This window comes from Pteropus alecto, unplaced genomic scaffold (assembly GCF_000325575.1).
Source record: "Pteropus alecto unplaced genomic scaffold, ASM32557v1 scaffold105, whole genome shotgun sequence".
Lineage (NCBI taxonomy): Eukaryota > Metazoa > Chordata > Mammalia > Chiroptera > Pteropodidae > Pteropus > Pteropus alecto.
The window spans coordinates 6196074-6208007 of NW_006436294.1; the positions used below are offsets into that span (position 1 = coordinate 6196074).

At 60.2% G+C, this 11934-nt stretch overlaps 1 protein-coding gene across 1 annotated transcript in view; it reads right to left on the bottom strand.

Moving 5' to 3' along the window:
- Positions 1-11907, bottom strand: part of SLC45A4 (solute carrier family 45 member 4) — a 60562-nt gene extending 48655 nt beyond the window's left edge. Inside the window, 1 exon segment of the mRNA XM_025047620.1 lies at positions 11521-11907. The gene's annotated coding sequence lies outside the window, so the exon portion shown is untranslated.
- Positions 11908-11934: the final 27 nt, after the last annotated feature.

An 11934-nucleotide genomic window follows, 5' to 3' on the forward strand; every position in this document is an offset into this window, starting at 1 on the left:
GATGCGAAAGACACGTCAGTTCCTGCCTTCCCCGTACGGCCCCGGCCTGTCCTCCCCTGTGCTGGCAGCCGTGGGACGCCCCCACGGGCCGTCCTCGGTCACGGGATCTCACAGGCTTCCCCTCCACACCTGAGCCGAGTCCGTGACCTGATGCCGCGGCCTGTGCGGGATGCCGGCCACTCGCCACTTTTCTTCCAGCTACTCACATCCATTCGACCTTCACTAAACTGCGACTGAATCCACGTGCAGGGTGACAGACCACTCTGAAGACGTGACTCACAGTCTCGGGCGTCAGTCCCCCCGAGGCAGCCTGCCTCCAACGAATCCACCTTGAACCCCTGTGGGGCCTGCCCTCTGGTCAGCGCACCCGGGTCCACTTCCAGGCACTTCCCAAGGATGCGCAGGCCCCCGGTGGGAGAACACGGACCAGCAGGGTCGATGGAGAGGCAGGTGTGAGGCGGTGGCGGGAAGCCCAGGACGGAGGCTGGTACAAAACGGACAGCAGGCAGCGGGCGGGCAGCCGCGTGCAGGACCCGCACGCCCTTCCTGGGCCGACCCCCCAGGCCTCTCACGGGGCAGCGCCCTGGCCTGCACGTCTGCAGGCGAGAGGTTTCCCGTCCCCAGAGAAGCCTTGAAAACACTAGAATGGCTCTGAGCAGCAGTTCAGAGAAAGCACAGCACCCCCACACTTGTGGAACTGGGGGGCTCCCTGATGCTGCTGCACTGGCTCCCACTGGGGAGCCCCGAGCCGATGCCCCCAGCCACCCTGGCACCTCTTGAGCAAGAGCTGCCTCAAAAGGCACGAGGCAGACAGGCCCACCCCGCCCTGAGGCCCCACATCTCTGCCTGTGCCCCATCCAGCCCCCCGGGGGGCGGGGGTCTGAGCACATGATCCCCCTTCCTTCCCACCTCCATGCTAGAAACAGGGGACTTGGGAGCAGGAGACACGAACCATGATGGTTAGGGCAAAGGCCGTCAGCCAGCCTTGATGGGGGTCCCCCTCCCTGTGCCCCAGGAAACTTCCAGCCGAGAGATAGCCCAGTGTGCTCACCAGAGCGAAGTCAGCACGCTCGCACGCCTGCACCTGCACCTGACCTGTGCCTTTAAGCACGTTCCCTACCTAAACCACCTGCAGCCCATTCCAGAACGGGGAGGACCAGCAGAGTAACAGTGGCCGCTCAAAAGCAGGCTTCCCGCCGACACGCACGGCAGAGGGCTGCACCGGCCTGTGCCCGACCAGGCTCCCGGCCCGCAGCAGCAGCCCAGCAGTGCACCAGGGGCTCTCCCGCCAGGCTCCGTCCCCACAACACGCTTCCTCGGCCCACACCGGCCCCAGCGAGCCCCGGGCCACCGGGGAAGGCAGAAGCGGCGGCCCTTCACAGGCCACTCAACTCACGCCTACGTGACACCTGCCAGGTTGAAGTGACAGCTCCGAGTCAGCTCGGTCTGCCTTGGACTCCACCTTCAGTTAGCATTTCGCCCCTGGACCCAGAGTATCAGGAAGGCACAGGCAGCAGAGCAGGCCCCAAGGCCACTATGAGACCCCGAGGACATGAGCAGAACGGCAGAGTGTGAGCAGAGCACCTGTCCCTTCTCCGCTCCGAGCTTTACTCCTACAACTGAAAACCACACAAGGGCACTATCGCCACAGGAGAAAGGCCCGCAGGGCCAGGGAGCCTGTAACAGACGCCCATTAACACACCTCACTCTTTCAAGTCCAACTTTAACAGGGAGAAGACATAACCGCAGCTAACAAACTTTTCCTTGCGGACATAATTTACAGCATCATGACTCAGCGGCCCTGTCGGCCTGATAGGTGATGTCACCTGGATGTGCAGCGGAGGTTCCAGGAGGGAGCAGCGTACACCCAGGGCGATGATGCAGGCCTTGCACCTCCCCCCGGGACCACCTCCCCCAACCGAAACCGCCTCCCTGGGCCTCCCTCCTCCAAGGCCCCCAGTGAACCCTTCATGGAGTGTCTGGATTGCAGATTCCTTCCGGAGAACCGGCCCGCGGCCAGGATGCTGGCCTCCCGGCCTAGCCAGCTGACCAGTTAAAGGCGGCGAGGCACAAATATGAAAATTACTTGGTTTTGGTGATAGAGGTTCATCTATCGAGAAAAAATGTTAGGCCATAAAGGGTTCACCGTGCCACCTGTCACCACACCACCCTCTTCAAGTGCAGCAGGCTCGCTGCTGGGCCAAAGGCCACGTGGCTGGGGACGCCCAGGGCCCCGGGGCTCAGACTGGTGGCAGGAGGGGCTGCTGGCATCTCCAGCATGTGTGCCCCCAGCAGGCAGGCGCTCTCCGGCCTCCCAGGGCACCGTCATGAGGGGACGCGCGAGGGGACGTGCAGGGCCCCGGGCAGGGCGTGTGGCAGTGGCAGGTGCAGGCCCCTCCGCTCCCGTTTCTCCCATCCCCCGTCACCTGCAGGTGGGTCTCAGCCAGGCCGCTCCAACAGCCCCTCTCTCCCAGACCCTATGTCTCCACCAGCCGGACCTCGACGTCCTCTTCCAGGTGAGCCGGCCACTCACTCGTGCCCCACGCCAAGCTCTAGCACGCAGGAACCGACGTGCAGTGACGACGCCCACCGCTCGCACCCACTTCCTCTGTTCGCGACCGTTTGGAGCCCACAGCAGCTGCCGGGCGGGACGGGCTGCCCTCTGGCCGGGCTGTCGCCACCCTGTGCTCCCAGCCGCCTCCAGCTCCGCCGCCTCTGCTCGGGCAGCCTGCTTCCTCTCCACGGCTTCCGTCCTCGAGGCATCCGTGCCAGCATCCCTCCGCCTCCCCGCTGACCATGTGCCTACAGCTGAAGTCTCGGAAGTACTTCTAGAACTGTGTGCGTCCACTCAAGCCTCACGACAGTCCAGTGTGCGGAATATCATATACTGGCACCGAGTGACAGATGAGGAAACTGAGGCACAAAGGGCCCAGTCACTTGCCTGGACGACGCGGGATGAGAACCGCCAGGCACACGGCGGGCACGGGACAGCAGCCCTGAATGCAACGCTTCCCCCAGTGCGGGTCAACGCAGTGTCACCACCTGTCACCACCGGGCGGGAAAGGGGGCGGGAATGCGAGGGGAGGGGCGAGACGCCCCCCTGGGCTCTGCGTCTTTTTGTGGTATGGGGGGTTGGCCCTCAGAACGTGTCACCCTGGCACGCGGATTATTTTGAGCTGAAATCAATTAAGGCCCAGAAACCTCAGGAAGTAGTTTACCTCCTCTTTCCTGGCCAGACCGACAAAACCTGCGTCAGCAAGGACACCGGAGCGTGAAAGAGGACGAGCTCCACGAGGGCCTGTTAACCGGCGACCCGTCATTTCTAGGTTGCCTAGCACAGCGGTCCCCAACCTTTGTAGCACCGGGGCCCGGGGCTCCCGCGAGAATCTAACGCCTGAGGATCTGAGGCGGAGCCGAGGCGGTGATGCCGGCGCAGGGAGCGGCTGTGAACACAGATGAGGCTTTGCTCGCTCACGTGCTGCTTCGTCCTGCTGTACGGCCCGGTTCCTGACAGGCCACGGACCGGAACCGTGCCACGGCCTGGGTGTGGGGGACCCCTGGCCTAGCGGGAATGTGGGAGCTTGCTATCTCTCCTCTACCTGTGATTTGCCCATTTTCACTTTTGAAATCTAAGACCCCGGCCCTCCCTTTCTCCTTTGTTTGAAATGACGTATATACCTAGTTTTGCCTGTCCTTGTAGTTTCCATGCTTATGTGAATTTTCTGTTCACACATATTAAAATGTTATTTTCTCCTGCTAATCTGCTGTGTCATTTGAATCCTCTGACCAGCCGGAAGAGCTGAAGGGGCCGGGGCCGTTCCCTGCCCCCCACCGTCCCCACCCCCCTGGCAGCGGGCCTCCCCCTCGTCCCAGAGAAGACACGGGGCCGGCAGCTGCACACAGGCGTCTAGAACTCCAAGGCCACGTCGGAGCTCAGAGCCAGCACGCCGGAGGGGCCAGGAGTGGCAGGCAGAGCCGGGGGTGACGGAGCGGCGAGTGCACACACACGTGGTCCGAAAGAGACCCGGAGGGCTGCGCTCGCCCTTGGATGGAGGAGACTCAAACCTGGCCCGATGAAAACTCTCATTTTAAAACAGTCCTTACTTCACCTCCCGTGTGCAGTGGACACTGCTTAAAGCAGTCGCAGACATCACAGGACTCATGCCCTCCCATCAAGGATTCTCACCGCTAGGGCGGAGGTGGTGACAGGCCGCCGAGAACCAGCAGTGACCAGTCATACAAGAGCTGACTTTATAGATGGCTGAGACTCTGCGCTGCTCTGCTCGCTGCTCCCAGCATGGAAGCGCTGGGCTGGCCCGCCAAGAAGTCGGCTGCCGACGCCCACAGAAGCAGAGCTGACGAGAATTGCACGGGACAGTTGCACGGGACGTCCCGTCTTGAGAGGAACTGAGACCATGTGCCAGAGACTCTCGGGGTCCCCGGTGGCTGTGGCCCTCTACAGAAGGTGCCTCCAGGGAGGCCGGTGGTCAACAGTGGAGAAAGCCGACAGTCCCAGGTCCTCCAGCCCCACCAGAGAGACGGACTCAGAGCAAAGCAGGCCTCTCGCCAACCCCCAGCTCCTCCGAACCAGGAGCTGGCCACGTGCCAGCTCTGCCAGGCAGGCTCAGGACAAGGGGGTTTCGGGGGGTCTCCGGCTGCAGCTTTGGACCCCCGATCAGAGACCTCTGACAAAACATGCCATCCTCACTTCATCGGTGAGCATGAGCTAGTGGGGAACTTGAACCCTGGACAGCTAGACCGCCCCTCAGAGAATTTTAAACAAAGCAAATATTCTATTGTATTATACTATTTAATATATAAGCTATAATGTATTATATATACTATATAGCCAAACGACATTATGTAATTTCTTACAATATCATACACACGTACGACTTTGTAACATCGTACCATATATATTTTTAAGGCCACTCTCCACGCTGTGGCACACCCGTGGCTACAAGATCAACCACAGGCACAAATGCAGAGGTCTGTCCCAGTGGCCCCTCTTTTAAGACTCCGTGCTGACAATAAGGTCCCACGTGCTGTAGCTCCGAGCCTGACCTTTCCACCTCTCCGGGCCCAGGACCAGGAATTCCGCCAGCCACTCCCAAGTCTTATCTCAATGTGACATTGCTCAGTTCTTCTGGACAACACTGACGCTCTGTGGCTCTCACTGCTAATTTTAACTACCCTGCATTTCCCCGCACAGCAGACTGGGGCACCCTAATGCCACCAGCACGACGGCACTGCACGTCACTCGAGACGGCATTCCGCCTCGCGCGTACCCAAGACAGACGCCCCGAGTCCCACCGGTGGTCAGTGCCGGTCCTGGGCACGACAACAGAAAGCTACAGTGGCCACCACCCTTGGGGTTTATCTCGAACATGCTCCTCTGGGGGAGAGTCCAGGCCAAGACCAGCGCCAACCCCAGTCTACCTGCTTCCGGGACTGCCGGGCCGAGCACCCCACCTCCAAGGGCCAACACAGATGAGGCAGCCCCTCAGGGCCTTCGGCCTCAGCTCAGGAACAGGGCTCCTCAGCTGGAGAGCGCAGCCCTGGGCGGGGGCTGGAACCCCGTGAACACTCCCTAAGGTATACAGAAAACGGGGGGTTTTCCATAGCTTTCACCAGAATTTTAAAAGAATCCATGACCCAAAAAAGGTTAAAACTAAATAAACAGGGGAAGGATATATATGGGGCCACTCGATTGGTTAGAGACTTTTGCTTTGTAATGATTATTACATAATTTTTTCATAATTGTTAAAAATTGTTCCTTTTGTAGTTTCCTTTAGAACTGAGTTGAGCAACTGAGGTTCACACACACAAAAAGGCAGGTAGAAAAAAATAGAAAGATGGAAATTTTTAATTTCCTAAATTTGGGAAAAACTATAAGGGCCAGCCCAGATTACACAGAGCTGAGAAGGTTTTGGGGCTCATCAGTCAGGGACATCAGAAACTAAAGCTCCAGCCACGATTTCCTGAGCTGATCCTGAAACGGACTAAAGCACGAGCCGCAGGTCCAGCGACCGGCCCGGCGTCACGTCAGGCGGCCGCAGGCGCACGGCGGGGACCGCGGCGCGGACAGCGAGCGTGTTCTGAACCCGCGTGCAGCATTAGCGCGTTCGTTTTGCAGAGTAACCCAGGACAGACCGAGCTGCAGGAAGACTGAGCAGGAAGAAAAGCAGGTCAGCAGCGCAGCGGTCTCCCATTTCATAACCAGCACACGAGCCACGCTCCAGATAAAACCTTAATCCGACCCGCGCTGCGTTTACACCCGGGGCCGGGGCAGGGCCTCTCGCCCGCAGGTCCAGGGAAGTGCTTGCTCACCCCGCGTCGGCCCGCAGGGCTGCCTGCTGCCCTCTGCCTGGCACTGGGCGCTGGTAGCGCGGTTCAGGTGCATGTTTAGTCCAGGCCGCCTTCCCGCCCAGCCCTCCCGGTGGTCCTACCACATGCGCCGTGGCCAGAGCGCTCAGACTGCTCTCGGGTCAATTCAAGGCTGCCCAGGAGTCAGCGGGAGCCCGGCTGCAACCCCATAAAGTGATGAAAGTGGCCGGCCATGCGCGTGGGCCTGAAACAGCCGAGCAAGGTCGCAGCTGCGCCCGCGCCCACCGAGGCCACTCGGCCTGTGCTTCTCGGCTCCAACGGCCAATGCGCTGCTTTCCTTGTGCCACCTCCTCGAGACCCCCAAGTCACCATAAGCCCACAGCCAGCAGCTCCCGCTAAGCAGGGGACTAGGCCTGGCGGCCGGAAGGCAGGCGCAGTGGAGGCCCGACAGGTCGCCCCTCTCCTGCAGCCCCACTTCCAGATGGTTCTGGTACCTGCTCCTCCCGAGCCCCTGGGCTTAGGGGTGGATGGCTCCCTGTGCAGACAGGCCCAGGGTGGGGCACCACCTCCCTCGCTGGTGTCCCTCGGCTCTGCCCACCCCTTCGACTCCCCTTGTCCTACTTTCGGATGCCACCCTCTTCCTGGCAACAGAAGGACACCACAGACACAGTGAGGGTGTCCTTCCATGACGACACACGGGCAAGGCAGTCACCGGGTGGGAGGGGCGGGGCTGAAGCTATCGATAAAAACCGCAACATCTACAGTTACGAAGGACTGACTCAAGAAGTTCCTGATCAGTTATCAAATCAAGACTAGAACCATCGGCCTGGAAACGCGTTCTCGGCGGCAGACAGCAGATGTGTGAGGGCGCCCCGACTCTGCCACACGGACAGAGGCCGCATGCCCGAGGGCCCCAGCTACATGGACCCGTCGGAAATGCGCAGTCGCTCGGGGACGGTGCCAAGAAGACAGACCATCGAGGCAGCACCACACGCACCAGACACGCAGGCCTCTAACACAAACTGACGACTCACTGTACGGAAGGCAACCTCCTTGCCACACCCACAATCCGAGTGGGGAAAACCCACGGCAGACACGGAGCCTGACACGGAGCCTGACACGGAACCGCAGGAGCCCCACGGCTGACAGCGTGTCACCTGCAGGCCGAGGCGAGGAGTCTGGGGGGTGCGAGGAGCACACGTGTTTGGAAATGAAGCCTCTGCATGTATAAAACAGCTTTGCGACACCCGACAGCGACCAGCGAGGGTCGGGGGTCAGGTCGCTGGACGCAGGTGCCCCGGTCTCCCCACCGCAAGGGCAGCGACCTGTCCGCCTTGCTCGCTGTCCTCTCCTGCGAAGCAGGGAGGTGGCACGTGGTCGATTCCCAGGGTCACCCCTCTCCAGTCCCTTCATCCAATAAGGACATCCCATCTTAAAAATAGGGACCATTTGTCCCTATGGGCTGTTGAAATGTTACCAGAAGCTGCGTGTGGCAAATGACAGGTCCCATGGAATGCTTCTGAGTCCCCCCCTGCTATCACGCGATGTGGTCCAAGGACCCCGTCCAGGGCACCCATCCTCCCGCAGTGACGCCCAGGGGTGTTCAGAACGGTGGGGGCCAAACAGGCATCGACCAAGCAGCTCCTGCTTCACAGGTCCTATCTCCTAAGCTGCCGCAGGAGCCCCCGCCAGTGACAGACAGGACGGGGACCCCGGAGAGAGGGGACAAGAAAACCAGGCCAGGACACCAACTGGGTGGGCTGGGGAGGGACAGTGTCCAGCAGGGGCGCAGTCAGTCCACCTGTAAACGTAGCGAGGTCTCACCTACCCGGAAGTCGGCGCCTTTCCCGTCGACCGAGCCACAGCTGGCAGGACGTCACGTGGATGCCACTCACGGCGCACAGCCCAGGTGCGGAGCAGAGGTTCTCTCCTAGATCGAAAGGCCCCGGGAGCGTTCGCGGCCCCACACCAGTCAGCGGAGTATCTGAGGTCCAGCCCAGTCTCTCCCATCTCCCAGGCCCTGGCGCACAGCCCCTGCCCGCTCCTGACAGTCCTGGGCTCAGCCTCTGACCGGCCACCAGCCACGCTTGGCGGTGCCTCTTCCCAGGCTGGGTCGTCACTTACTAAAATATTCGGTTGAAGGCGCACCCCCACCTCCACCGTCCAAAGCAGCAACCCCATCCTCAGGCCCCGACGGTCAAGCTTAGTTTCTGCCCACGCCAGCTAGGAGAGCCTCCACTTCCAGGAAGCCCTCCGCGAACAGCCTCACATGAAGGTGGCAACGGCCCCGAATGCTGGGCGAGCCCCGCAGCGGCGCTGGCTGTGCGTCGTCCTTCCGCTGGCGCCTCTCTGCGAGGCCGGAACTGCGTCCCGCTGCTTCCCTCACTGTCCCCAGCACATTCCCTAGCGGAGACATTCGACGAGAACGGATTCCGGACGGATTCCTCGAGGGCTCCGGGCCTCGGACTCCTCGTCTGCGTGACGGGCTCAGCCACTACTCCCGCGCCCAGCAGTCGGCAGATTCGGAACCATGAGTCTAGGTGGCAGCACACACAGCCTGGCCCTGGTATGTACTCAGGCTGTCTGTCAAAGACGCTGTGACGACCCCAGAAACACTCAGACGACAGACGATGCCCGGCACACCAGCACTCAAAGCGCGATGCCACTGGGTCCCGTGGGCGACTCAGCCGCCTGCACGCGTCACCAGCGCACGCCACTGGAAACGTGCTGGGCTCATGGCGGCGGCCTGGGCAGGGTCACAAACTTCCCGCTGGCTCTTCCCCGTACGGCCCAGTCGGCGTCGAGCACGGACACAGGGCACAGCTGTCCTCCGCCCGTCTGCCCGCCCGGGTCCCTGCAGCGCGTGCACCAGGGTGTCACGGAGCAGCAGGACTCCGGCAGCCCTCAGGGCGCTGAGCCGTGTGGCTGGGGGAAGGCGGTGCTGGGCGGACAGGCCTGGAATCCCAGCCCCGAGCCTGAGGGTTCCAAGCCCAGGAGGGCTGTGTGGGCAGGAACAGATCCCCAGAGCCACGAGCTTCTGAGGGATCACGAGGAAAGCCACACGAAAATTGTCAAAACCTATTTCCCAAAACCGTATCATAACCAGGCAGAAACCACGGCCTGCACTTAGCTGGCTTCGAGACCCTTCCACAGACCCGCCGGACTTAATCAAAACCCTATCTGAACTTCACAACCACAAACTGACATCATCCGCAGGACGCTTATCAGCACACAGCCTCGCCGCTGAAGCTGCTCAAACTGTCGGAACGGGCCAAGGACAGGCCGATAACCAGCTGGGTGACAATGCCGCGGAGAGAGGTCCCCAGGGACACTCCCACTCACCTGGGTCCCCCGTGACGCTGCAGAATGCTCCTCTCCTCTCCCAGTTTCGAATTATTAGTATAACCCACCTGCTAGTCTATGACTTGTTGAAAACATGGTCTCAATTTTATTTTGCATCTGATTGGTGTTAAACACCACTTCTTTTATGAAAAATTTTCAGTTGTATTGAAGGAAAAGGACACGGTATCCCAAATGGCAAAAACGCATATTCTCAACACACGTGTAAACACAGCGTTTCCTATGGGTACAGGCATCCCGAACCCCCGGGTCTCACAGCGCCAGCATGAGACCTAACACCCCCAGGTGGGCTCCAGGGCTCACACCCAGGCTCGGCCATAGGCCGTGTGGCTTTGGGCAAGGTACTTAACCTCTCTGTGCCTCCTTCTCCTCTGCAAAATGCAGTTAAGACAGCATAGCCCTCACCAGGTTCTGCAGAGCAGCAGCCCCCAAGTCCCAGGCCGCAGGCTGGTACCGGTCCGTGGTCTGTTAGGAACCAGGCCGCACAGCAGGAGGTGAGCGGCGGGTGGGTGAGCGAAGCTTCATCTGTATTTGCAGCTGCTCCCCAATGCCAGCATCACTGCCTCAGCCCCACCTCAGATCAGCTATTACATTCTCCTAGGAGCACTTTGGTGCCACAAAGGTTCGGGACCTCTGCTGCAGAGAGGAGGAGGCTGACTGCTCCGCACAGGACCCAGCCCTCTGTGTGTTATTTCCCAGGGTCTGCTAAGTGCCGGAACAAATACTCATTATGCTCCCCAGGTTACAACACAGAAGCTGAAGCTTGGAGCAGTGGGCGTCTTCTGGGCCAAGGTCACGCCAAGCCAGGGATGGCCCAGCCGGGATATAAATGCTCCCCGCACAAGGCCGGGCACTGCAACTTTCTGCTGAAGAATGAAGGGCCCAGGCCACTCCCTATTCTCGTAAGTAAAAACACTTTAGAAGTCTGAATAATGCAAGGGTGAGCTGAATGGGCTGGAACACCCCAGACCTCTGCCCGGTCCCGCTGGGCTTGAGAGCCCACGCAGGCAAATCAGAGCAGACGGCCTCAACTCCACAGTCCGCCCAGCACCCAGACAGAACTGCCTCCAAATGGGGTGCAGGACAGCAAGCAGCCCCAGCAGTCCCCAAAGACCTGGCTCCATCCCGCAGAGGGCAGTGCACAGGGCCGACTCCCAGCTGTTCACGCAAACGGTTTTCCATAAGTGATGGAAAACCACTCCCAGTTGTCCCAGCGTTCCCATTCAGGCAGCCGGCTGGGAGATCTGCACACTGGAGTCTAGCCCCAGGTGAGAAGGGAGGGTCTAGGGTGAGTGACCCCCACTGTGCGGGGCCAGCAGCCCTGGCCTTTCTCTAAGCCTTTCAGAGCCTAAAACCTCGAGTTCAGTACCAAGGCCGAAGATGCCAAGAGTGAGGGAGGAAGAATTCGTGCTTCAAGACCAACGGAGGGCTAGCGAGTTCACGACCTTCTCCCACAGGCTGGGCCAGTGATATCCACAGAAGCCTAGACCGTGACCTTGGAGCCAGCTCCGGCCTTCACTCTTCCCTGGGAACTAAGGCTCTGCCTCCAAGTCTGAGGGCACGTCTTGTCCCCGGACATTACGGTGAAGCGTTCACAAGGGGATTCTCAGGGGGCAGCCTGAGGATAGAAGACAGGTAAGGCTCCCAGCGACGCCTCAGGACCAAAGTCAAAGAGCCAGGTGAGCGGCCTGCTTTCCTGCCCCACAAAGCTGGATTGAGGGAGATCTCAGGGGAGGCCCCACCTTGGCAAACCCAGCCCAGCCCAGCGCCCCCGTCCCCAATGCCCTCCCCCTAAAGATGAGCAGACAGCACTGGCCCCCAGAGCACACTCACTGTTGCTCCGAGGTGGCAGGCCAGCAGAGCGGGCTCACTGGACCCCAGTGGGCAAAACCTCTTCTGAAATCTCTTCTGCTTCTAACACATCTCCTGGCAAGTTCAACTCGACACCATTCCACAGGCTTACATTTTAACCCGACCAAATAAAAATGCACTGCCGCCGAGGCACGCATGTTTATGAAATGCGTCATCTTTTGCCCTTTGACATAGAAATCGAGAAAATGTGCAACAAATGATGCAGCACTGATGTCTTATTTTAATGAGGTAGCAAATGCTTCACCCCCACCCACCAAGCACAGTAAGACAACACGGCAGAAGCACCAGAGAGCCCTGTGCGAACACGAAGACCACCCCACGGGGTCTCAGGTGTGGGCACCCCGACTACTGCCAGATCCTCAACGTCCCTAGGAC